Source organism: Molossus molossus, unplaced genomic scaffold (genome assembly GCF_014108415.1).
Source record: "Molossus molossus isolate mMolMol1 unplaced genomic scaffold, mMolMol1.p scaffold_m16_p_5, whole genome shotgun sequence".
Taxonomy (NCBI): domain Eukaryota; kingdom Metazoa; phylum Chordata; class Mammalia; order Chiroptera; family Molossidae; genus Molossus; species Molossus molossus.
The window spans coordinates 112,163,872-112,191,198 of record NW_023425388.1 but is presented as its reverse complement, the minus strand read 5'-3'; positions in this window follow the sequence as shown (position 1 = coordinate 112,191,198).

The window sequence follows — 27,327 nt, the reverse complement described above, 5'->3', positions numbered from 1 at the left end:
TTAAGAAGATTGAAATCATATCACACATCTCTTACCATAATAGTATGAAACTAGAAGTCAATCACAAGGAAAAAGCTGAAAAACACACAAAGACATGAAAGTTAAATAACGTGTTACTAAACAATCAATAGGTTAACAATGAGATCAAGGAAGAAATCAAAAAATACTCTGAAGCGAATAAAAATGGGAATACAGCAACCCAAAATCAATGATACACAGCAAAAGCAGTCTGGACAGGGAAATACACAGCTATGCAGGCCTATCTCAAGAAAGAAGAAAAATTTCAAATAAACAATCTAACTTTACCCTCAAAAGAACTTGAAAAATACCAACAAACAAAGCCCAGTGTGTGTAGAAGGAAGGTTATAATACAGATCAGAACAGAAATAAATAATATAGGGTGAAAATATATATAAAAGTTCAATTAATCCAATAGCTGGTTCTTTAAACAGATAAATATGATAGACACAACTTTAACGAGACTCATCAAGAAAAAAGAAAAAAAAAAAAAAAACAGAGAAAGAGGTCTCAAATAAAATCAGAAATAAAAAGGAGAAGTAACAATTGACACCAAGGAAATAATACAGAAGATCATAAGAAAATAGTATGAACAACTATATGCCAACAAATAGGACAATCTAAATGAAATGAATAAATTTCTAGAATCATACAATCTTACAAAACTGAATCAAGAAAGAATCAGAGAATCTGAATAGACAGATTACAACTAGTAAAATTAAAGCAATAATAAAAAACTCCCAACAAATAAAAGTCCTGGGCAGATGGCTACACAGGTGAGTTTTACCAAACATTTAAAAAAACAAGAACTATCCTTCTAATACTATTCCAAAACACTCAAGAGGAGGGAAAACTCCCAAAATCATTTTACTAGGCCAGCATTATTTTAATTCCAAAACCTGATAAAGACACTACAAAGAAATAAGATTATAGGCCAATATCCCTGATAAACATAGATAGTAAAATTCTTAAAAAAAAAAAAAAATGGTAAACTGGATACAGTGAAACATTGAAAAGATCATAGATCACGATCAAGTGAGACTTATTCCAGGGATGCAAGATCGGTACAATATCCACAAATCAATAGGCATGCTCTACTACATAAACAAAATGAAGAATAAAACTACATCATTATATTAGTAGACGCAGGAAAAGCATTTGATAAAATCCAGCACCCATTTGTGATAAAAACTCTCAGCAAAGTGGGAACAGAGGTAACATACCTCAACACAGTAAAGGACATACAACAGACCCACAGCAACATCATACTCAGTGGGGCAAAAGCTACAAGTGTTTCTCTTAAGACTGGAAACAAGAAGAGTAATTATCTTCAATGCTCCTGGTTCTGGCATCACAGAATTTTCCAGAAAGTGCACAGGTGCATGCCTTTGACAGCCTTAGCACAATCCCAACTGGCTCTGAACAATAAATTTGTACACACACATAAGTTCATGTACTACTGAATTTTACATTTGTTTCTTGGTATTGTGTTTTTCTTTCATCCCCGTTTTATATACTTACTGATTTATAACATCTTAGTATATAATATTATTCAACATTCTGTCATATATATTGCACACTTGTCACTTTGTCTTTTAATTTGCATTTTAAATGATAAATCATCAATTTTTCTTTGTTATTTATTTCCTTATTATTGAAAATACTTTTTTTTCCATCCTGGTGTTTTTATTTATATCTAGTTGTTTTTGTTTTTTTTTTTCTACAAGCTCTTATGTTATTTATTGATTTTCTTTCTTTTTTAAAATTTTCCCTCGCTAAATCATCTCCAGTTGGACTTTTTGATGAGAACCTCAGAAAACTTTTGATTTCTCAGTATAAGGTCAGTTTTCCTAACAATGTGTTTAGAATAGTCAATTTTTCCCATTAAATTGTGATGTTTACTTTATTGCATATAAAGTTTTACATATACTAAGTTCTGCTTCCACTGCTGTGTTTAATTTTTTAAAAATTCTACAGTGTGTTTTGTTATGTTGTATAGAATGTCTCTGGGGCCTTTCAAGTCTTAAATATAATTTAGTTGGTTTGGAGAAGTCACACTAGTCAAAGAGGTTTTCTTGTTGGCTGATAAATTTTTTCCCATTTCTATTTCTGTCTAAAATCAAACAAAATATTTTTATCATCTATTCTGTCACTTATTATTTATTCTGAATAAGCTCTCATAATAAACTTTCCCCATGATGAAAATATGTGGCAAGAAACAAATATTATATAATATTATGTTAAATCAAACTACATCCCAGATTTTATATATGAATACAGTATAAAATATGTAGTATTTCTGGTAGTTAAATGCCTGAGTAGGTGAATGAATAAATCAATGAAGAATGGTATGGAAATAAAGACTCAGATAAGATTTTCATGATGAATTTATATGGGTAGACATAAAACTAAGAAATTCTAATAAACACAGTTTATAGTTTGTGATCTGAACTCTAATTCAGAATTTTGGAATTCTAGTGAAGAATATGGTATGAGACAGGATGAAAAACTAAAAATTGAAAATAATTTCTAACTTGCATTTTTTGTTCTAGAAGTGATTAGCCTGACAAGTGAATTGGAAAGCATATCCTGAGAGATTCTTTTTAACCATACTTACATTTTCTCATATAGTAATTCCTGCCTCTACTACCACTCTTTCTTCTCATTCTTTTTACGCTCACTTTTTATTTCTCCTTTCTAGATTTCTTTCCCCTTGTCTTGTATTTCATTTTTTTAAATCTAAATTACTTAAACTATAACAAGTGAAGTCTAATAGCTAGTCAGTCATGAAAAAGAAAAAAAAAAAAGAATGCAAAAAAAAAAAAACCTATCAACCGATTAGTCTAAATTTCTCATTATACCATAGATTAGATGTTACTGTTTTGACTTCTCAGTCTCGTGAGAAAGAACTGGCTAAGAAAGACTACAAGGAAACATTCATTAGTATGTCATATGGAAAAAATAATGGAAGTGGGACTCAACAAACACATTCAGGTTAAAATCTTGAAGCTGTAATTGTAAGATAATTGCGTAGTCTTATTGTCAAGCAGTTACAGCATGAGACTAATAGGATGCCAAGTAAAATGTTGATCAGTACTTGAGACCCTTTACTTTTCTCCAAATTTTATTCACCAACTTGTTCAGTGAATAGGGCTCTCTTCTGAAGTTGCTATTCATGCACGAGTAACTGAACAGTGGTGTGCTTGAAAGTAGTGGCCAAACAGCTAACTGAGAGGGATTGGAGTGGGCACTCAGATAAGAAAATAAAAGATATGCTCCTCCCAAAAGTGTATTCCAAGATGCAGCAATGCTCTCAACATCTAGATTGCATTTCCGACTGTGAAAATGATGTGACTTATCGTAAGCATACTAAATAAACCACTGCATCACTGTATTTTTTTTCAATTTACTGTAGTTAAAGAAGCTACTTTCATGTTTCCAAGAAAAATTTGTAGAATTGATCAAATCCTAAAGTCTCTGCAGACTTTCTTTTATGAGTTGCTTTATTAACACAGATGTATACATCATACTGTATGATGCTAATAAGCATAACAATATCTCAGTAATATTAAAACAGTAAACATTCAGATATCTCCAATTAAGCTTTTTTGATAGAAAGATGATATATGCTGCATACCATTCTTATTTTTCTCAATGTATAATTTTATTTTAAAATTATTTTAAATTTATTTTTACTGTTGAAAATAATGCAGATGTCCCCTTCCCCCTGCCATTGACACCCTCCAACCCACTCTCACCCCCCTCCCCCAGTCCTTCACCGATGTGTGACTCCCACACCTTCCCTCTGGGGTTTATCAGTCTGTTCCATGCTTCCATGACTCTGGATCTATTTCTTCCATCAGTTTATTTTGTACATTAGATTCTACTTATAAATGAGATGATGTGTAATTTGTCTTTGTCTGGCTTATTTCACTTAGCTTAAAATACTCCAGGTCCATCCAAGCTGTTACAGAGAGTAAAAGTTCCGTCTTTTTGACAGCTGCAAAGTATTCCATTACGGAATTTTACACAATGTAAATTTACACAATGTTTTATCCTCTCATCAACTGATGGGCCATTGGGTTGTTTCTAGATCTTAGCTATTATAAATAATGTTGCTATGAAGATAAGGATGCATATATTTTTTCTGATTGGTGTTTTTGGATTCTTACAGTATATTTCTAGAAGTAAGATCTATGGATAAAATGGCAGCTCCATTTTTAAGTTTTTGAGGAAACTCCACACGGTTTTCTTTTTTAATTATTTATTTATTATTGTTATGGATGTTTCTCCTTTTTCCTCTCCCTTCCCCTCCCTCCCCGCCCTGTCCCCAGCTTTGTTGTCCATGTCCATTGTTCATGCACACATGCATATAAGTTCTGTGGTTTATCTCTCCCACACCACTCCCTCTTCTGGGAATCATCAGTCTGTACCCCACTTCCACGTCTCTGGGACTACCCCATTCCTCAGACTATTATGTTCATTATATTCCACAAATAAGTGAGATCATATGATACTAGTCTTTCTCTGTTTGGCTTATTTCACTTAGGATGATACTTTCCAGGTCCCTCCATGTCCTTTCAAAGGATAAGAGATCTTTCTTTCTTACAGCTGGAGAGTACTCCATTGTGTATATGTACCACTGCTTTTTTATCCATTCATCTACTGATGGACATTTGGGCTGTTTCCAGATCTTAGCTATTGTAAATAGTGCTGCTACGAACATGGGGGTACATATATTCTGTCTGATTGGTGTTTCAGGCTTCTTAGGGTATATTCCTAGAAGTGGGAACACTGGGTCAAATGGAAGTTCAATTTTTTGAGGTAACACCATATTGTTTTCCATAGTGGCTGCACCAGTCTGCATTCCCACCAGCAGTGTACTAGAGTCCCCCTTTTTCCACACCCTCGCCAATACTTGTTGTTTGATGATTTGTTGATGACGGCCATTCTGACAGGTGTGAGTTGATACCTCATTGTTGTTTTAATTTGCATCTCTTTGATGATTAGTGATGTTGGGCATTTCTTCATATGTCTCTTAGCCATTTGTATGTCCTGTTTGGAGAGGTGTCTTTTTAGTTCCTCTGGCCATTTTTAATTGGGTTCTTTGTCTTCCTTTTGTTGAGTTGTATGAGCACTCTATATATATTGGAAATTAACCCCTTATCTGATATATCATTAGGGTTGCCTTTCCATTTGGATGATTGTATCTCTTGCTGTGCAGAAGCTTTTGAGTTTGATGTAGTCCCATGTATTCATTTTCTCCTTTGTTTCTGTTGCCTTAGGTGATGTATCAGTGAAAACTCTGCTACGTATGATGTCTGAAATTTTGTTGCCTACATTTTCTTCTAGGATTTTTATGGATTCATGAGTCACATTTAAGTCTTTTATCCATTTTGACTTTATTCTTGTATATGGTGTAAGTTGATGGTCTAGTTTCATTTTTCTGCATGTAGCTGTCCAATTTTCCCAGCACCATTTATTAAAGAGGCTGTCTTTACTCCACTGTATGCCCCTGCCACATTTGTCAAATATTAATTGAGCATATTGCCTTGGGTCCATTTCTGGCTTCTCTGTTCTATTCCACTGGTCTATAAGCCTGTTCTTGTGCCAGTGTCAGGCTGTTTTGATTACATTGGCTTTGTAGTATAACCTGAAAACTGGTAATGTGATCTCTCCTACTTCGTTCTTCTTTTTCAAGATTGCTGTGGATATTCAAGGTCCTTTTTGGTTCAATATGAAGTTTTGAAGTATTTGTTTTAGTTCTGTGAAGTATGTCGTTGGTATTTTGATGGGGATTGCATTGAATCTATAGATTGCTTTGGATAGTGTGGACATTTTAATGATGTTAATTCTTCCAACTCATGAACAAGGTTTTTGCTTGTACTTTTTTATATCTTTTTCTATTTCTTTTTTCAATGACCAATAATTTTTTGCAAATAGGTTCTTTATTTCTTTGGTTAAGTTTATTCTTTTTTTTTTTTTTTTTTTTATGAATTTTTATTTATTTTTTTGTTACAGATATTTTACCTTTTTACCCCATTGGCACCCCCCACCCCACCCCCTCCACCCTGTCCCCGGCTTAGTTGTCCATGTCCATTGGTCATGCATACATGCATATAAGTTCTGTGGTTTATCTCTTCCCACCCCCCCACCCCCCCATCCCCTCTTCTGAGGGATGTCAGTCTGTGCCCTACTTCCATGTGTCTGGGTCTACTGTATTCCTCAGACTGTTATGTTCATTATATTCCGTATATAAGTGAGATCATGTGGTATTTGTCTTTTTCTGCTTGGCTTCTTTCACTTAGGATAATACTTTCCAGGTCCCTGCATGTCGTCTCAAAGGATAAGAGATCTTTCTTTCTTACCGCTGCATAGTACTCCATTGTGTATATGTACCACAGCTTTTTGATCCATTCGTCTACTGGTGGACACTTGGGCTGTTTCCAGATCTTAGCTATTGTAAATAGTGCTGCTATGAACATGGGGGTACATATATTCTTCCTGATTGGTGTTTCAGGCTTCTTAGGGTATATTCCCAGCAGTGGGATCACTGGGTCAAATGGAAGTTCAATTTTTAATTTTTTGAGGTAGCACCATATTGTTTTCCATAGCGGCTGCACCAGTCTGCATTCCCACCAGCAGTGTATTAGAGTTCCCTTTTCTCCACACCCTCGCCAACACTTGTTGTTTGATGATTTGTTGATGGCGGCCATTCTGACAGGTGTGAGGTGATACCTCATTGTTGTTTTAATTTGCATCTCTCGGATGATTAGTGATGTTGAGCATTTCTTCATATGTCTCTTGGCCATTTGTATGTCCTGTTTGGAGAGGTGTCTATTCAGCTCCTCTGCCCATTTTTTAATTGGGTTCTTTGTCTTCCTTTTGTGGAGTTGTGTGAGCTCTCTGTATATATTGGAAATTAACCCCTTATCTGATACATCATTGGCAATGATGTTCTCCCATACAGTGGGTTGCCTTTCCATTTTGATGATCGTTTCTTTTGCTGTGCAGAAGCTTTTTAGTTTGATGTAGTCCCATGTGTTCATTTTCTCCTTTATTTCTGTTGCCTTAGGTGATGTATCAGTGAAAATTCTGCTCCGTATGATGTCCGAAATTTTGTTGCCTACATTTTCTTCTAGAATTTTTATGGATTCACGGGTCACATTTAAGTCTTTTATCCATTTTGAGTTTATTTTTGTGTATGGTGTAAGTTGATGGTCGAGTTTCATTTTTTTGCATGTAGCTGTCCAATTTTCCCAACACCATTTATTAAAGAGGCTGTCTTTACTCCACTGTATGCTCTTGCCACCTTTGTCAAATATTAATTGAGCGTATTGCCTTGGGTCCATTTCTGGGTTTTCAGTTCTGTTCCACTGGTCTATATGCCTGTTCTTGTGCCAGTACCAGGCTGTTTTGGTTACAGTCGCTTTGTAGTATAACCTGATATCTGGTAATGTGATCCCTCCAACTTTGTTCTTCTTTTTCAAGATTGCTGTGGCTATTCGGGGTCTTTTTTGGTTCCATATGAACTTTTGAAGTATTTGTTCTAGTTCTATGAAATATGTCGTTGGTATTTTGATGGGGATTGCATTGAATCTATAGATTGCTTTGGGTAGTATGGACATTTTAATTATGTTAATTCTTCCAATCCATGAACAGGGTATGTTCTTCCACTTTTTTATATCTTCCTCTATTTCTTTTTTCAATGACCTGTAGTTTTCTGCAAATAGGTCCTTTACTTCTTTGGTTAAGTTTATTCCTAGGTATCGTAATTTTTTGGAGCGATGGTAAATGGGATTGTTTTTTCAGTTTCTCTTTCTGTGAGTTCATCATTGATGTACAAGAATGCCGTCGATTTCTTGACGTTAATTTTGTATCCTGCTACTTTGCCAAATTCATTTATTAAGTCTAATAGATTTTTGATGGAGTCTTTAGGGTTTTCTATGTACAATATCATGTCATCTGCAAATAATGACAGTTTCACTTCCTCCTTTCCAATTTGGATCCCTTTTATTTTTTCTTCATGTCTGATTGCTGTGGCTAAGACTTCCAGTACAATGTTAAACAAGAGTGGCGAAAGTGGACATCCCTGTCTTGTTCCTGTTCTTAATGGAAATGTTTTTAGTTTCTGTCCATTGAGTATGATGTTGGCTGTAGGTCTTTCATATATGGCCTTTATTATGTCGAGATATGATCCCTCTATTCCTACATTGCTGAGCGTTTTTATCAGAAATGGATGCTGGATTTTGTCGAATGCTTTTTCAGCATCTATTGATATGATCATGTGGTTTTTATTCTTCATTTTGTTTATGTGGTGTATCACGTTTATTGATTTGCGAATATTGTACCAGCCTTGCATCCCTGGAATGAATCCCACTTGGTCATGGTGAATAATTTTTTTGATGTATTTCTGGATCCGATTTGCTAGTATTTTGTTCAGGATTTTGGCATCTATGTTCATCAGGGATATTGGCCTGTAGTTTTCTTTCTTCGTAGTGTCTTTTTCTGGTTTTGGAATTAGAATTATGCTGGCCTCATAGAACGTGTTTGGAAGTCTTCCTTCTTCTTGAATTTTTTGAAATAGTTTGAGGAGAATGGGTGTTAGTTCTTTTTTGAATGTTCGGTAAAACTCCCCCGTGAAACCATCCAGGCCTGGGCTTTTGTTTGCTGGGAGAGTCTTGATTACCTCTTCAATTTCCTTAGTTGTTATTGGTCTGTTCAAGTTTTCTATCTCTTCCGGGAATAGTTTTGGGAGACTGTGTGTTTCTAGAAATTTGTCCATTTCGCTGAGATTGTCGAATTTGTTGCCATATAGTTGTTCATAGTAGTTGTTAACGATCTTTTGTATTTCCGTGGTGTTGGTTGTTACTTCTCCTCTTTCATTTCTGATTTTGTGTATTTGGGTTCTCTCTCTTTGTTTCTTGGTGAGTCTAGCTAAGGGTCCCTCAATCTTGTTTATCTTTTCGAAAAACCAGCTCTTTGTTTCATTGATCCTTTGAATTGTTTTTTTGGTCTCTATGTCATTTATTTCTGCTCTGATCTTTACTATTTCCTTCCTTCTACTTGCTCTGGGGTTTTCTTTTTGTTTGCTTTCTAATTCTTTAAGTTGTGAGGTTAGACAGTCAATTAGAAATTTTTCTTGTTTTTTGAGGTAGGCCTGTAGTGCTATGAACTTCCCTCTCAGAACTGCTTTCGCTGCATCCCATAGAATTTGTGTTGTTGTGTGTTCATTTTCATTGGTTTCCAGGAAGTTTTTGATTTCTTCCTTGATCTCCTCGGTGACCCATTCATTGTTTAATAACATGCTATTTAGCCTCCATGTGTTGAAATGTCTTTGCATGTTCTTGTTGCAGTTGATTTCTAGTTTCATGCCATTGTGATCTGAGAAGATGCTTGATATGATTTCAATCTTCTTGAACTTGTAGAGATTTAGTTTGTGTCCTATCATGTGGTCTATCTTTGAGAATGTCCCATGTGCACTTGAGAAGAATGTGTATTCTGTAGTTTTGGGGTGTAATTCTCTGTAGATATCTATTAAATCCATTTGGTCTAGTGCTTCATTTAGAGTCTCTGTTTCCTTGCTAATTTTTTGCCTAGAGGATCTATCCAGTGCTGTCAACGGGGTGTTGAAGTCCCCTGCTATGATTGTATTGTTGTCGATTTCTCCTTGGAAGTCCTCCAGAAGATTTTTAATATATTTTGGTGCTCCTATATTGGGTGCATATATGTTTATCAAGGTTATATCTTCCTGTTGGATAGATCCTTTCAATATTATGTAGTGGCCGTCTTTGTCTCTAGTTATGGTCTTCATTTTGAAATCTATTTTATCAGATATGAGAATTGCTACCCCAGCTTTTTTTTGCTTTCCATTTGCTTGGAAAATTTTTTTCCATCCCTTCACTTTCAACCTATGTGAGTCTTTTGTTGAGAGATGGGTCTCTTGTAAACAACATATAGATGAGTCATGCTTTCTTATCCAATCAGCTACTCTGTGTCTCTTTATGGGAGCATTCAGTCCATTTACGTTTAAGGTGATTATTGATATGTACTTATTTATTGCCATTTTTGTTTAGTGTGGTTCTATTTTTGTTCCCATTTCTACTGCTAATTACAGCAGTCCTTTTAACATTTCTTGCAGTGCTGGTTTGGTGCTAATGTATTCCCTTAGTTTTTTTTTGTCTGGGAAGCTCTTTATTTGATCTTCTATTTTGAATGATAGCCTAGCTGGGTAGAGTAGTCTTGGATTCAGATTCTTGTTTTTCATGACTTTGATTACTTCATGCCATTCCCTTCTGGCCTGTAGTGTTTCTTGTGAGAAGTCAGCCGAGAGCCTTATGGGGTTCCCTTTGTAGGTAACCTGTTGCTTATCTCTTGCTGCTTTTAGGATTCTCTCTTTGTCTTTAATTTGTGGCATTTTAATTACTATGTGTCTTGGTGTGGGCCTGTTTGGGTTCTTCTTACTTGGGACTCTCTGTGCTTCTTGAACTTGAATGCCTTCTTCCTTCACCAAATTAGGGAAGTTTTCTCTCACTATTTTTTTGAATATATTCTCTATCCCTTGCTCCTTTTCTTCTTCTTCGGGGACTCCTATGATGCGAATATTATTACGTTTCCAGTTGTCCCATAGTTCTCTTAAGCTGTCTTCCTGTTTTTTAATAGTTTTTTCCTTTTGTTTTTCTGATTGGTTGATTTTTTCTACCCTGTCTTCTAATTCGCTGATCCGGTCCTCAGCTTCCCCTACTCTGCTTTTTAAACCTTCCAATGTGTTTTTCATTTCGGATATGTCATTTTTTATCTCTTCTTGTTGGTTTTTAATTTCCATTTGGCTTATTTTCAGTGTCTCTATGTCCTTACTCATGCTGTTCAGCTTCCTCAAGATCATGGCTCTGAATTCTAGCTCTGTTAACATGCCTAATTGCTCCACATTGATCTCATCTTCGGTGGAGGTGGTTTGCTCTTTCATTTGGCTTCTGTTTCTGTGTTTCACCATTTTAGCTATCACTCTGGGCTTTGGAGCCTGTCAAGTTCTCCCTGTGGGTGTTGGTGTTCTGCTGTTTGTGGCTCCCTCTCCTGTGTTTAGATGAGCGAGGGAGGACCCGCGTTGAACACCACTGTCAAGTCTTACTTTCCTGGTTAAAGCTGCCAGCCCAGGAAACGTACTGTTATCCTCTAGCTTTTTGCCTGGAAGCTAGCAGTCTAGGTTAATTGATGAGTTTTGGGTTGTCAGTTGATTGAAAAACTCCCTCTGGTGCTCAGCCAAGGGGCTTTCACGAGGGTGGGGCAGATGCTGGTCCTTAGTGAGCCTCAATTAACACTTCAATGGCCCACAGGGTGGGGTTGGATCTCCGAGGGAGGGGCTGCTGCCTCTCTCAGAGCCCTGGGAAGAAGCAATGTGGCCGCCGTCCTGAGTGGCTGCACTCAGCCAAAGCTCCGAGAGCCCTCCAAACCCCGAGTGTCCCGACACAGTTCCAGTCCAGTCTGCCCTCCCTCTGCCGGAGCCCAAGGTGAGTGGCTGTGGCTGTTTTAGCCTCAGTCCCGGCTGCGCTGTGGGGCCGCCTGGGAGTGTAACCCGCGGGCGCCGCTTACAGCTGAGGCCGCTGCCGAGCTGCCGACCGTGGGCTCCCAGCCCCGTCTCGCGCCTTCGCAAGCCTACCGGGATCGAGTCAGTGTCCCTCGTTGTATGATCCTCGCAAGCTGCTTTTCTGTTGGTTTTTCCCGTCGATTTGTCTGTGTTATAGTTGTAATTCCAGTTTGGTTCTGGGAGACGGTCTGTGTAGCTCCGTTCACTCCGCTGCCATTTTTCGGTCTCTGGTTAAGTTTATTCTTATGTATCTTAATTTTTTTACCACTATAGTAAATGGGATCGTTTTCTTAGTTTCTCTTTCTGTGAGTTCATCATTGGTGTATATGAATTTCATATAACGTCAATTTCTTGATGTTAATTTTGTATCCTGCTACTTTGCCAAATTCATTTATTAAGTCTAGTAAAATTTTGGTGGAGTCTTTGGGGTTTCCTATGTAAATTATCATGTCATCTGCAAATGATGACAGTTTCACTTCCTCCTTTCCAATTGGATCCTTTTTATTTTTTCTTCCTGTCTGTTGTGGCTAAGACTTCCAGTACTATGTTAAATAAGAGTGGTGAAAGTGGGCATCCTTGTCTTGTTTCTGTTCTTAAGGGAAATGCTTTTAGTTGTTGCCCATTGAGTATGATGTTGGCTGTAGGTCTTTCATATATGGCCATTACTATGTCGAGATATGATCCCTCTATTCCCACATTGCTGAGCATTTTTATCAGAAATGGATGCTGGATTTCATCAAAGCCTTTTTCGGCATCTATTGATATAATCATGTGGTTTTTATTTTTCATTTTATTTATGAGGTATATCACATTTATTGATTTGCAAATATTGTCCCAGTCTTGCATCTCTGGGATGAATCTCACTTGGTCATGGCGAATAATTTTTTTGATGTATTGCTGGATTTGATTTGCTAGTATTTTATTCAGGATTTTGGCGTCTATGTTCATCAGGTATATTGGCCTGTAGTTTACTTTCTTCATACTGTCTTTTTCTGGTTCTGAAATTAGAATTATTCTGGCCTCATAAAACGAGTTTGGAAGTCTTCCTTCTTCTTAAGTTTTTTGAAATAGTTTGAGGAGAATGGGTGCTATTTCTTTATTGAATGTTCGGTAAAACTCCTCCGTGAAACCATCCAGGCCTGGGCTTTTGTTTGCTGGGAGAGTCTTGATGACATCTTCAATTTCCTTAGTCGTAATTTGTCTGTTCAAGTTTTCTACCTCTTCCCTGTCCAGTTTTAAGAGACTATGTGTTTCTAGAAATTTGTCCATTTCGCTTTGATTGTCAAATTTGTTGGCATATAATTGTTTATAGTAGTTGTTAATGACCTTTTGTATTTCTGTGTTGTCAGTTGTTACTTCTCCTCTTTCATTTCTGATTTTGTGTATTTGGGTTCTCTCTCTTTGTTTCTTGGTGATTCTAGCTAAGGGCCCATCGATCTTGTTGATCTTTTCGAAAAAACCACTCTTTGTTTCATTGATCCTTTCAATTTTTTAAATTTTTTTATTCTATGTTATTTATTTCTGCTCTGATCTTTACTATTTCCTTCCTTCTACTTGCTCTGGGGTTTTATTTTTGTTTGCTTTGTAGTTTTTTAAGTTGTGAGATTAGATAGTCTATTAGAGATTTTTCTTGCTTTTTGAGGTAGGCCTGTAGTGCTATGAACTTCTCTCTCAGAACTGCTTTCACTGCATCCCATAGGTTTTGTGTTGTTGTGTGTTCATTTTCATTGGTTTCCAGGAAGTTTTTAATTTCTTCCTTGTTCTCCTCTGTGACCCATTCATTGTTTAATAACATGCTAATTAGCTTCCATGTGTTCAAATGTCTTTGCATGTTCTTGTTGCAATTAATTTCCAGTTTCATGCCATTGTGATCTGAGAAGATGCTTGATATGATTTCAATCTTCTTGAAGTTGTAGACACTTAGTTTGTGTTCTAACATGTGGTCTATCTTTAACAATGTCCCATGTGCCTTTGAGAAGAATGTGAATTCTGTAGTTTTGGGGTGTAATTCTCTGTAGCTCTTAAATCCATTTCGTCTAATGCTTCATTTAGAGCCTCTGTTTCCTTGTTAATTTTTTGTCTAGAGGCTTTATCCAGTGACGTCAGCGGGGTATTGAAGTCCTCTGCTATGATTGTATTGCTATCAATTTCTCCTTTGAAATCTTCCCGAAGATTTTTAATATATTTTGGTGCTCCTATATTGGGTGCATAAATGTTTACCAAGGTTACATCTTCCTATTGGATAGATTTTTTCAATATTACGTAGTGGCCTTCTTCGTCTCTATTAATGGCCTTTATTTTGAAATTTATTTTATCAGATATGAGTATTGCTACCCTAGTGTTTTTTACCTTTTCGTTTGCTTGGAAGATTTTTTTCCGTCCATTCACTTTCAACCTATGTGAGTCTTTTGTTGTGAGGTGGGTTTCTTGTAAACAACATATAGATGAGCCATGCTTTCTTATCCAATCAGCTACTTTGTGTCTTTTTATTGGGGCATTCTGTCCATTTACATTTAAGGTGATTATTGATATGTACTTATTTATTGTCATTTTTGTTTAGTGTGGTTATAGTTTTCTTCCCATTTCTCCTGCTAATTACAGGAGTCCTTTTAACATTTCTTGCAGTGCTGACTTGGTGCTAATGTATTCCCTTAGCCTTTATTATTATTATTTTTTTTTGGTCTGGGAAGCTCTTTATTTGACCCTCTATTTTGAATGATAACCTTTCTGGGTAGAGTACTCTTGGATACAGATTATTGTTTTTCATGACCTTGGTTACCTCATGCCATTCCCTTCTAGCCTGTAGTGTTTCTGTTGAGAAGTCAGCTGAGATCCTTATGGGGTTTCCTTTGTAGGTAACCTGTTGCCTATGTCTTGCTGCTTTTAGGATTCTCTTTTTGTCTTTAATTTTTGGCATTTTGATTACTATGTGTCTTGGTGTGGGCCTGTTTGGGTTTTTTTACTTGGGGCTCTCTGTGCTTCTTGAACTTGAATGCCTTCTTCCTTTGCCAAATTAAGGAAGTTTTCGGTCACTATTTCTTCAAATATATTCTTTAACCCTTGCTCATTTTCTTCTTCTTTGGGGACTCCTATGATGCATATATTATTATGTTTCCAGTTGTCCCACAGTTCTCTTAAGCTGTCTTCCTGTTTTTTAATTGTTTTTTCCTTTTGGTTTTCTTATTAGTTAATTTTTTCCACCATGTCTTCTAATTCACTGATCCGGTCCTCCGCTTCCTCTACTCTCCTGTTTAGACCTTTCAATGTGTTCTTTATTTCTGATATGTCATTCTTCTTTTCTTGGTAGTTTTTAATTTCCAACTGGTTGATTTTCAAATTTCTATGTCTTTACTCATGGTACTCATGTTCTTACACATGCTGTTGAGCTTCCTCAAGATCATGGCTCTAAATTCTAGTTCTGTTAACTTGCTTAACTGCACCTCATTTATTTCATCTTCGGTAGAGGTCTCTTGTTCTTTCATTTGGCTTTTGTTTCTGTGTTTCCCCATTTTGGCTATCACAGTGGGCTTTGGATCCTGCCAAATTTTCCCTGTGGGTGTTGGTGTTCTACTGATTGTGGGTCCCTCTTCTGGGTTTTCTTGAGCCAGGGAGAACCCACAGTAAACACCACTGTCAAGTCTTACTTTCCTGGTTAGAGTTGCTAGCCCAGGAATTGTACAGTTATCCTCTAGTTTTTTGCCTGGAGGCTATCAGTGGTGGTTACTTGAAGAGCCGTGGCTCTTCAGTTGAATGAAAAACTCCCTCAGGTGTTCAGCATAAGGGGATTTCCCAAGGGTGGGGAAGATGCTGGTTGTTAATGGGCCTCAATCTGCATTACCATGGCCACCTGGGTGGGGTTGAATCTCTGAGGGAGGGGCCTCGGCCTCCCCAAGAGCTCTGGGAAGGAGTAAGATGACCATCGTCCTGCGTGGTTGCCACTCTGCAAAAGCTCTGAGCATGTTCCAAATCCTGAGTGTCCCCACACAGTTCCAGTCCAGTCTGCCCTCTCTCTTCTGGAGCTCAAGATAAGTGGCTGTGGGTATTTTAGCATCTTTCTGGGCTCTGTGCTCTGGAACCGCTTGGGAGTTCAACCTGAGGGCGCTGCTCACAGCTAAGGCTGCAAGTGTCTGTGGGCTCCGAGGCCCCCTCTCACGCCTCCGCAATCCTACCAGGATCAATTGGTGTCCCTGGTTATATGGTCCTCCAAGCTGTTTTTCTGTTGCTTTTTCCTGATGATTTGTCTTTATTTTTGTTGTAATTCCAGTTTGGTCCTGGGAGATGATCTGTGTAGCTTTCATTCACTCTGCCACCATTTTGGAATCCCACACTATTTTCCTTAGCAGCTGCACCAGTATCCCTTCCCCCCATCTTCTTCCTCAAGATCCCTTTTCTCCACATCCTCACCAACACTTGTCATTCATTGATTTGTTCATGGTAACCGTTCTGCAGGTGTGAGGTGATACTTCATTGTCGTTTTAATTTGCATCTCTCTGATGATTAGTGCATTGAGCATGTTTTCATATATCTCTTGGCCATCTGTATGTCCTTTATGGAGAAATGTCTATTTATTTATTCATTTAACTCATCTTTATTGTTGAATGTATTACAGATGTCCCCTCCCCCTTTTTTTCCCATTGACCTCCTCCTCCCCAATCCCGTCTCTTTCCTGCCTTCACCACACCTATTGTCAGTGTCCATTGATTATGCATATATGCATAGAAGTTCTTTGGTGTATCTCATCCCCCCTTCCTCCCCCCTTCCCTTTAATTCCTTCATCCTGTTCACCCATTCCCCCAGCCCCCACCCATCTGGCTAGCAACAAAAAAGTTTTCTGTATCTATGAGTCTCTCTTCTGCTTGCTCATTTTGTTTGTAGATTCAATTGTTGATAGATACGTATTAATTGCCATTTTATTCATATTTTTGTTCTTCTGCAACATTTCATATAATATTGGTTTGGTGGTGATGAACTCCTTTAGTTTTTTCTTGTCTGGGAAGCTCTTTATCTGTTCTTCTATTCTAAATGACAGCTTTGCAGGATAGAGTAATTTTGGTTGTAGTTCATTGCTTTTCATCACCTTGAATATCTCTTGCCAATCCTTGCTGGAATGCAAAGTTTCTTTTGAGAAATCAGCTGACAGTCTTATGGGAGCTCCATTGTAGGTAACAAAGTGCTTTTTTCTTGCTGCTTTTAAGATTCTCTCTTTGTATTTAACCTTTGGTATTTTGATGATGATGTGTCTTGTTGTGGACCTCTTCAGGTTCATCTTGTTTGGAACTCTCTTCGCTTCCTGGACTTTTATGTCTCCTTCACAAAGTTAGAAAATTTTCCTGTCATTGTTGTTTCAAATAGGTTTTCAATTTCTTGTTCTCTTTCTTCTCCTTCTGGCACCCTTATGATGTGAGGCATACTTGAAGTTTTCCCAGAGGCTCCTTACACTATCCCATTTTTTAAATTCTTTTTTCTTTTTGCTATTCTGTTTGCGTGTTTTTTGCTTCCTTATATTCCAAATCAATGGTTTGCTTCTTGGCTTCACCTACTCTACTATTGATTTCCTATAAATTATTCTTTATTTTAGTTAATGCATCCTTCATTTCTGACTGGTCCTTTTTGATGTTGTTGATGTTTTCACTGAGTTCCTTAGAGGTCTACTTAAATTCCTTGAAGATCTCACTAAGTTTCTTGAGTGTCTCAGCAAGTTCCTTGAGCAACTTTATAACCAGTATTTTGATATCTGCATCTGATTGGTTGCTTATCTCCATTTGTTTAGTTCTTTTCCTAGAGTTTTGTTCTGTTCTTTTATTTAGTACATGTTTCTTTCTTTCCTCATTTTGGCTGCTTCTCAGTGATTGTTTCTATATGTTAAATAGAGTTCTATGTCTTCTAGGCTTCATAGGGTGGCCTCTTGTTGTAGATGTCCTATAGGATCCAGTGGCACAACCTCCCTGATCACCCCAGCTAGACCCTTATAGTGCACCCTTATTGTGGATTGTACACCCTTCTATTGTAATCGAGTCTTGATTGCTGTTGGCACATTAATGGGAGGGATTTACTCAGGCTGATCAGCTGCAAGGACTGGCTGTGTCCACTGACCACTGGCCTCTGACTACCTTGGAGGATCCACTGTATAGGGGCCCACCACACAGAGGAAGACTTACTTCATCAGGGCTCTGGTACCCACTGAGTATGCTCATTGAATGTGTCACTTGTGGAGGTGGTTGAGTGGTGGTGTTTTGATGTGGTCTCAAGCTGTCCACTGGGTGTGCTGGTTCTGGGACAAGGTCAGCCACTGCCTGTGTTCTATCCGGGGCCAACTGGTATAATCTACAAAGTGATCTGCAGATGGCTGCTTCTTGTGGCAGGTTTGGAGGTGCCAATGAAAAGCCAAGTTGTGACCCAAGGCTGGATGCTTCTAGTGCCAGGCCTGGGCCACTTAAAGAGATGTATGTAACTCTCTGAGACCAGATGCTTCTTGTTTGAGAGATTTTAAGAAACTTTGAAGCAGGATCCAAGACAGGCAAATCCTATGGTAAAGCCTTTGGAAACAGCTTGGGAGGGGCGGGGCCTCAGGAAATCTCCAGGGCCGGGCCAACACTGTGAGCCAGGTTGCTGGAGTCCCAGATATGGCGGCTGTCTGCCACCTCAGGGAAGGGCTCACCAAAGGAACATCAACCTCTGCCAGTATGTCTGTCCAGGAGAAAGCTGTTCCTTTCCAGCTCTTGTCCCAAGGTCAAACAGCTCAGTTCTTCCCTGTATGTCTCTGGCACCCCTCAAGCTGCCTCGCCTCCAAGCTTAGAAGGAGCAAGTCTGAGTAAATCTGTGCATAGGCCCTTTAAGAGGAGCTGCCTGGGGCCCTAGAAGCCTCAGCCTCCCTCAACCTCAGTTCCTGCTGATATTTACAGCCAGAAGTGATGCTGACTTCTCTTCCTGTCACTGGAACCTTGATCTGGGGGCCTGGTGTGGGATGGGGACCCCTCACTCCTCATGGAGGACCTTCCCAGCCAAGGTGTCCTCCTGATTTTTATCTGCCACATGTGGGTGTAGGACCAGCCCATCAGCCTCCGCCCCTCCTACCAGTCTCATTGTGGCTGCTTCTTTGTAGTTGTACGACTTCCAGTCAGCTCAATTTCAGGCAGTTCTGAATGATGGTTGTGTTGTAGTTTAGTTGTAATTTTGATGTGGTTGTGGGAGGAGGCGAGTATCGCATTTACCTGCACTGCCATTTTGACAGGAAGTATGAGAAATGTGTATTTAAATACTTTGCTTACTTTTTATTTTTTATTTTATTTTTTATCCTCACCCGAGAATATTTTTCCATTTTTTGTACAGATAGAGTGGGAGGGAGAGAGAGGAAGGGAGAGAGAGTGAGAAACATCGATGTGAAGGGACACATCGAGTGGCTGCCACCCGCACGACCAACCAGGGCCGGGGACAAACTGCAACCGAAGTACGTGCCCTTAGCGGGAACCGAACCCGGGTCTCTCTGGACCGCAGGCTGACGCTCCAACCGCTGAGCCAAACCGGCCAGGGCACTTTTCTTACTTTTTAATTGGATTGTTTGTCTTCCTTTTGTTAAGTTGAATCTGTTCTCTGAATATTCTGGAAATGAACTCTTTATCAGATATATCATTGGAAAATATGTTCTCCCACATAGTGGTATTTCTTTTCATTTTGTTGATGGTTTCTTTTGCTGTACAGAAACTTTTAATTTTGATGTAGTCACATCTATTTATTTATTTTTCCTTTGTTTCTCTTGCCCTAGGCAATGTATCTTTGAAAATTCTGCTACATGAGATGTCTGAGATTTTTCTGTGTATGATTCTTCTAGTAACTGCATGATTTCACAACTTAATATTTAAGTCTTTTATCCAGTTTGAGTTTATTTTGTGTATGGTGTAACTGGCAGTGTATTTTCATTTTTTTGCATGCACCTGTCCACTTTTCCCAACATCATTTATTGAAGAGACTGTTTTTACTCCATTGTATGCTCTTGCTTCCTTTGTCAAATATTAGTTGAGCATAATGTCTTGGGTCAATTTCTTGGTTGTCTGTTCTGTTCCATTGATCTAGATGCCTGTTCTTATATACCATTTTTATTGTAAGTGAATTACTCAGTGTTTCTTCCAATAATTCCTTATGTTGTGTGTTTATTAGTCAACTTTCTTTATAATTTATTGGGAGAGCAGAAAAGAAACATCTTCATCTACAATAGACAAAATATTTTCAATTATTAGCAGTGTAATACTTTTATTAATATTGAAATAAACTGTTAAAAATTTTCCAGAATTAAATACTAATTTTCAAAATTAAATAAGACCTAAAATTGGATAAAAACATCTTTAAAATAAATTAAAAATAACAATAACTCAAGAAGGTTCCTAAGGTAAATTCTAAATAATTTTTCCACCAAGTTATGATATTTGGTCAGTTAGTCTATCAGGTTAATTTTACAGGTTAGGGCAATAAAGCCCAGTGAGATCAAGATCAAGAGGCTTTTTCAAAACAATGCATCTATTTGGCTCTAGAATAAGAACTTTATCAGTCCACAGATATAGTTACACAAATAAGCAGTGTCTTCCAGAGATGATAAAAATCCAAATAAATTATCTGGCCCGTGTGGTTCAGTGGTTGACCATCAACAGGTGCACCAAGAGGTCACTGATTCAATTGCCAGTCAGGGCACATGCCCAGGTTGTGGGCCTGATCCCCAGTGGGGGGCCTGCAGGAGGCAGCCAATCAATGTTCTCTCTCATCAATGTTTCTATTTTCTCTCCCTCTCCCTTCCTCTCTCTCTAAAATCATTAAAGGAAAAAAAAATTATTTTAAATCCATGTAAACTAAAATACTTAAGGATGCCTGCTAGCTCATCTTTGGTATCTCTGTTATTTGTCATTATTATTTTTTTACAACATAAAACTGACCACGAGGATCCTCTGCTCAAAGTCCTGTAGCAACAACCCCCTCCCCATCCCCTTTCTGATTCACTCAGATTGAATTTGCCTTTACAATGTCCTGGAAGAATACTGATGCTCTGTTTCTTCCCTGTTATACTCCCACCTCATCTCTTCCCTGCCCTGCTCACCCAGAACCTACTCTGCTTTCGTGCTAGGCTATCTCAGCCTGAAATGTCCTTTCCCCAGACATGCCCCACCTCACTCCCTTACCTTCTGCAAGCCTTAGCCAGGATAACTACTGAACATGGACAATGGACTTCTCTTTCAGAAGTGCTTGCTCTTCTCTTTTTATGCTGAACCCCATCTCCCACGAAGCAGAGTTGAACAAGCCCAGGACAAACACCTACCTGAAACTGGCATCCCTTTCTATGTTCCCTGCCTCTTTAAAAATGCCAACAAAAGAATATAAGTGAGACTGCTTTGCGTCAGTCACAGCACCAGTGAGAGCTTCCCGTTATTTTATTTAAAATTTTACCACCATCACTATCCAGATCTCTCTCTTTTCCTTTCCTACAGTACATATCACCTTCTAACCTAGGGTATATAATTTATTACTGATTGTGTCTATGTCTTCCTCCTGGGATGTACACTCCATGAAACAGGGATTTTTGCCTACTTGTTTGCTGCTGCTTGTCTCAAAAGTGCTTGGAAAACAATATGTGTTCAATAATATTTGCTGGTCAAATGGCTACATGAATGAAGGGCACAAAGCTATGTCTTCTGAACAGCTGTGAAGACGATGGAAATTTATTTGAAGACTTAATATTGCTTTCCGTTCATCTTTCTTGCCTGTGGAGCTTACTCTAATGATTCAAACATCCCTTCTATAATCTATCAAATACTGTCAAATTAAAAAAAAAATGTTTTAAAAGTATCAGGGTTTAATTGAAATGCAAACCATCTATAAAATTGATTAAAATGGCCTCTTTCTCTTAATTTTAGACTCTAGTTGAGAAGTTATGCATAAGCTGAACCCTCCGTTGAAAACAACTATGTTTATCAGTTTATAAATTCTGAACTACCCCTTCTGGGACAATTTGAAACCTTCCTATTGAGCCCAAAAGGAACCAGCTTCCCATAGATGGGTGAACTTCTTTCTGGTGCAATATTTCCATTCTGTGTTCCATAAACATTGGACGGTTTGCTATTTACTGTTATGACCTAAACAGAATATTGGTTTAAGGATAAAACAGTCCCCAAATGAGAACTAGTTTTTTTTAAAAAACAGAGTTATTAAACTTTGACTTCTTGCTATTGTGTTTCATAAAAGCCAGGCACTATCCTCGGCAGAGTGGGAAAGTAAGAAATCACAGTACCTTAGAAAACTAAGGGCATTTATATCTAGTGACCTTTTCAAGCAAGAAAGCAATCGCTAAAAATAAATATTAACAAATATATCTCAAACAGAACCTTAATTGTAGTACTCTTTTATTTTTGTTTATAATTTTATTTTTTTGTTAACCCTCATCTGAGGATTTTTTTTTCTTTTTTTTTTTAGAGAAAGTAAAATTGGGGGTGGGGGGGAGAAACATCAATGTGAGAGAGAGACATCAATTGGTTGCCTCCTGCACAACCCTGACCAGGCTGGGGATAAAACCTGCAACTGAGGTATGTGCCCTTGACCGGGAATTGAACCCATGATGCTTTGGTCTGTGGGCCAATACTCTAAACTGCTGAGCCAAATGGGCCAGAGCTAATGTAACACTTTTGTCTACAGAAATATTTACATTTTGTCATGACAGTTTGAGTACCTAGAATAAAATTTTGCATCTTTAGGAAACTGAGAGATTATCTGAATTCTGCCTTTTTATTTCACTAGTAAAAAATCTAAGCCTCAGATCATTTAAACCAGAAATAAACAGTGCACATGAGCATTAAAAGTGAACAATTTAGATATTCAAAGAAGAAATCCTATTTGGCAGGGTGAGGAGGTTTTGGAGAAAATCTATGGAAGAGCTGAAGGTAGTGTGCCCAGGACTTACACAAGAGAAAGAATGAAGGAGGAAATGCTCAGAGAGTTTGCAAAGGAAGAGAGAATCCCTGGTTTGGCTTGTCAGGGGGGAAATGGGGCATGGCAGAGAAGTAGAGTCTGATTATGGTTGGTTTTCTGTTGTTGGTGTAAGAGTTTACATTTTACTCCATTAATAACAAAGAGCCATAGTTGTTTATATGGGAGGGTGACTAGAGTTATGTTCCAAAATATAATTTGTCAGTAATTGGGAAGTCAGTTGGGTGAGAAAAGTAGATGCTTGGAGATCATTGGTGCTATGAAATCATTGATACTATTTGTAGTTATAGTAAATCATTGGGGTATATAGTTCAGGTAAAAAATCCACTTGAACTCAATCATGGGGTTAGAATGGAGAACACAGAGTAGAAATGAGAAATGCTTTGGGATGGGTTTAAAAGGACATGAGAACTAAGTACATATTTCAGCAATCTTTCTCATGTAACTGGAGTACCAACAGACTCCAAGTTTGTGTATAATGGTTAAATTAGAATAATAAGAATTATCATAGTAATAAAATAAAGAGGGATCTATTCAAGAATTCCCAGTCACTTTTTATATTTTAGAATTAGGTTGATTTGTTCTTAGCTATTGAACACTCCAGGAAAAATGATCAAAATCCCCTCTTCTGGTTTATTGAAGGAGGGATTTACCTGCTATGATGCAAACCAAATTTAAGGAAGTGATAGACAGCTCAGATAGTGCCTGGATGGTTTGGCTCACTCGTTGAGCATAGACTCATGCACCAAGAGGTGCCCAGTTTGATTCCTGGTCAGGGCACATGCCCAGGTTGTGGGCCAAATCCCCAATGGGGGACATGAAGGAAGAGGCCAATTAATGTTCTCGCTCATAGATGTTTCTATCTCTTTCTCTCTCTCTCTTCTTCTCTCTCTAAAATCAATAAAGAAAAAATATTAAAACAAAAAAGAAAACTCAAATAGTATTGGAGGCGAATTATCAATGAAAAATTAAACAATATAGCTATGATCTTCAATGCATGAAAATATTTATAAACAAGTAAAATAATTTTAAGAAAGAGAAATAGCAATGATTCTGAGCACCATTTTGTATCAGATGATGATGTGAGCATCTACACAGCAATCAAGGTGAAGTACAGGCTAGTCACATTATTTGTACAGAGGATGATGATAGAAACATTCTACAGTATACAGAATTTATAGCATTTAAAGTCATATTTAATTTCTCCTGATAGTGTGATCAGTTCTTACTATATTCACAAGTTATATATAGGAGTGTAGAATATTTTGCAAATAAATTTTTATGTATTAATTTAGCAAAATAGTTTCCTCTGAATATGTCATTTAAAATAATGTGCATTTCTAAGTTGTGATATTTATTGATCTTGTGTCAAGTTTCTTCCCATAGAAAACATCTCTAATATAATAATGTAAAACAATGTGAAAGATAAATTGATCAATAAAATATTTTTAAACAGTTGTCTTGTCAAATCACATTTTTAAAAGTTGTTATATCTGTAGTTAAATTATTCTTTTAAAAGTAATTTACATTTGATTTAAGGACTTTTTATCCTTAAAATATACTAGGTGTATTAAATTATTCATGGTCACTTTGGAAATTGCTCAAGGAAATACTAACAATAACAGTCTAAGACCAAGCCCACTGGTATATGGCAAGTACATACATTGTGTGAGAACAGTTGTCATTAATAAAGCCTTATTGCGAACAACAAAGACCTTTTAAAGCATCTTCCACTTAGATCACTGCATTGTCTTACAGATTTTAAAGATCCAGTTGTTGGCTTAGGAAATTAAAAATAAATGTCAGAACCCAAAGTGTTAAATTTTGCAACTGTTTAGATTTGACTGATCCCTACTATAAGAAGAGCATAAACAAAATTAAAATATATGTAGAAATGAGTTTAACTATTTGAATACCATAAACCAAGTAGTCATTTGATAAAAGAAGATATTTAAGAAAAATATAATACCCTTCATCTTTTTTTATCAAGAATATTCGTCTGTCACAAATTCTGTAAAACTTTGTGACTTTGTGTCTCACCACATTGACTTTCTATTTATTTCCTATATTATCACTTAAATCTTCATGTTTTATTCCAGCTTTCCCCAAATAATTAAAAGCTCCTTGATTGTAAGACATACATTTTAAATGTTCTGAAACATGAAAAATGTCTATCAGAGCAAACATTTGATAAATCTATAATGCTTTATTAAAAATTTTCTATTATCTATTTCAAAATTATTAGAGATAATTATAGTTGGCATCGACTGAATATTGTCTATGTACAAGCTACCCCTTAAGTGTTCCTTTGGATTATCTGGCTCAAATTTCAAAATACACCTGCCTATTTCTTTTACAAAGTAAGATAGAATATAAGAAAATTTTTCTGGATCCCTCAGTTGTTTGTGACAGATACAGATAAGATTTCAAACTCAGGGATTTGAATGTCAGTGTCTTACTATGACTTTATACTGAGTCCATGCTTTCTTAATTAATACCTTAGCTTTCATATAAATGACCTGGAGAGTGTTTTTTGTTTGTTTGTTTGTTTGTTTGTTTGTTTATTTTAATTCAACTAACACTGTAATTCAGAAATGTGCAAAGTACATCTCTGGAATTAGTTTTCAAGGTGCTCAGCTGCATAGCCACAAGCTTTAAGCAACTATTCTGCACGCGCACACCCAGGTCCTAGATTTCATCCTGGGCTTTCAAGAACGTGTGATGTTAGAGAAGGTAATTGAGAAGAAACAACCAACAGTTGATCCTCCAGCTGGACCCAGGCAGTCAGGGACTCCTCACCTCCCTCCTGGTGTTGCTGAGACCATCTGGGTGGTAGATGTAATTAAACCCAATGGAGTCCTCTGTATAAAGTTTTTTTATTTATTTATTTATCTTCAGATAGAGAGGGAGAAAGAAAGGGAAGAGAGAGAAAGATCAATGTGAGTAAGAGATACACATCGAGTGGTTGCCACCCACACAACCCCAACCAGGGTGGGGACAAACTGCAACCGAGGTACGTGTCCTTAGCAGGAACCGAACCTGTGTCTATCTGGTCTGCGGGCCGATGCTCTAACTGCTGAGCCAAACCGGCCAGGGCTGCATAAATTTTTAACATTCTTGCAGGTGGGTGCCAAGATCAACTGGTCCTGCCTCCGTCCGAAGACAAGTCTTATAACAAAGTTCCTTTACTTATTAAATCACCTAGTAATATGGGTGGTCTCTTTTTTCTTCTGTCTCTTTCTGCCCTCCGTAAATGGGACCAGTGTGCAAACCAACAATTTGTGAGCTAGCCAGAAAATGAAAGAAATTGGTCTTGGAAAAGAGTCATTCACAGAGGAAATTGGAGTTAGCCATCAGCCTCTATAGGGGAAGGGGTGGCGTGTATTCAGATGTTTGTGAACTGCCACATAAGTAAGGGGATGCCCTAAAAATGCTGGTTGGTGTAACATGCTTGTTTGAGAAACTGCACATAGTACATTGTGGCAAAGAAGAAAAACATATGGTTCCTTCGAGGACTGACCTCTACTGTGGGCAGTTTGGTGGGCCACCAATGCCTCACTCGAGAGTGAAGCTCAGTTGGAAAGTTGGAAAAAGAGCTGAGGTTGCAGAAGCACATGCGATTGTGCACTACTCTGCTAGTTTCAGGGTGACAGACAAGGTGGGGAACAGAGAGACCTCAAATGTCGTTTTGCAAAGCTCACAGTGCAAGCTGCTAAGGATTATGATCTGAGCTCTTCTGACACAGCGGATCAGGATGCTAAGACCTAGAATTCCTCTGAAAATGAAGAGAGCAAATGGGAAGTGATTGACAACGAAATGGACGGAGCATCCCATGCTACCCGGCCCCTAATACAATGTTAAATTTTAAATAGTAATTACTCCAGAATTCTTATGATAGGGAACTATAACCCAAAGTTCTTAGGAGAAAACATGCATTCATTTCTATGTTTCTAGTTGTAATTATTCTCACATTTTTGAAATGTAAACACTCTCAAGATAACTAAAACGCTGTCCACAATCGCCTGAGCTTAAAAGGAAAAAAAAAAAAAAAAAAAAGGAGGGGGGAGGGAGAGGCTTTTATACACTAAATTTATTGGGGTGACTTTGGTTAATAAAATGATAGAGGTTTCAAGTGTACAATCCTATAATACGTCATCTGTATATTGCATCGTGTGTTTACCATCCACAGTTAAAGCTCCTTCAGTCAACATATATTTGACCCCCTTTACCCTTTACTACCTCCCCACCTCCTTCCCGCTGGTAACCACCGTACTGTTGTCTGTGTCTATGAGTTTTTGTTTGTTTGTTTTCTTTGTTAATTTGTTCTTTTCCATTTCATGTCTCATATATACGTGAAATCACATGGTTCTTGACTTTTTCTGTCTGGCTTATTTTGCTTAGCATGATATTCTCAAGATCCACCCATGTTGTTGCAAGTGGCAGTATTTCATCATTTCTTATGGCTGAGCAGTATTCCAGTGTATCTATGTACCACATCTTCTTTACCTAGTCATCGACTCAAGGAAACTTCAGTAGTTTCCATGTCTTGGCCACTGTGAATAATGCTGCAATGAACATAAAGGTGCATATATTTTTGTAAATACATGTTTTCAAATTTTCCCTGTAGGTGTCTAGAGGAAGGGTTGCTGGGCCATATGTAACTCTCTACTCTTTTTTGTGTGTAACTTTATTTTTAATGTTTTGAGGACCCTCCATACTGTTTTCCATAGTTGCTGTACCAGTTTACATCCCCACTGGCAGTG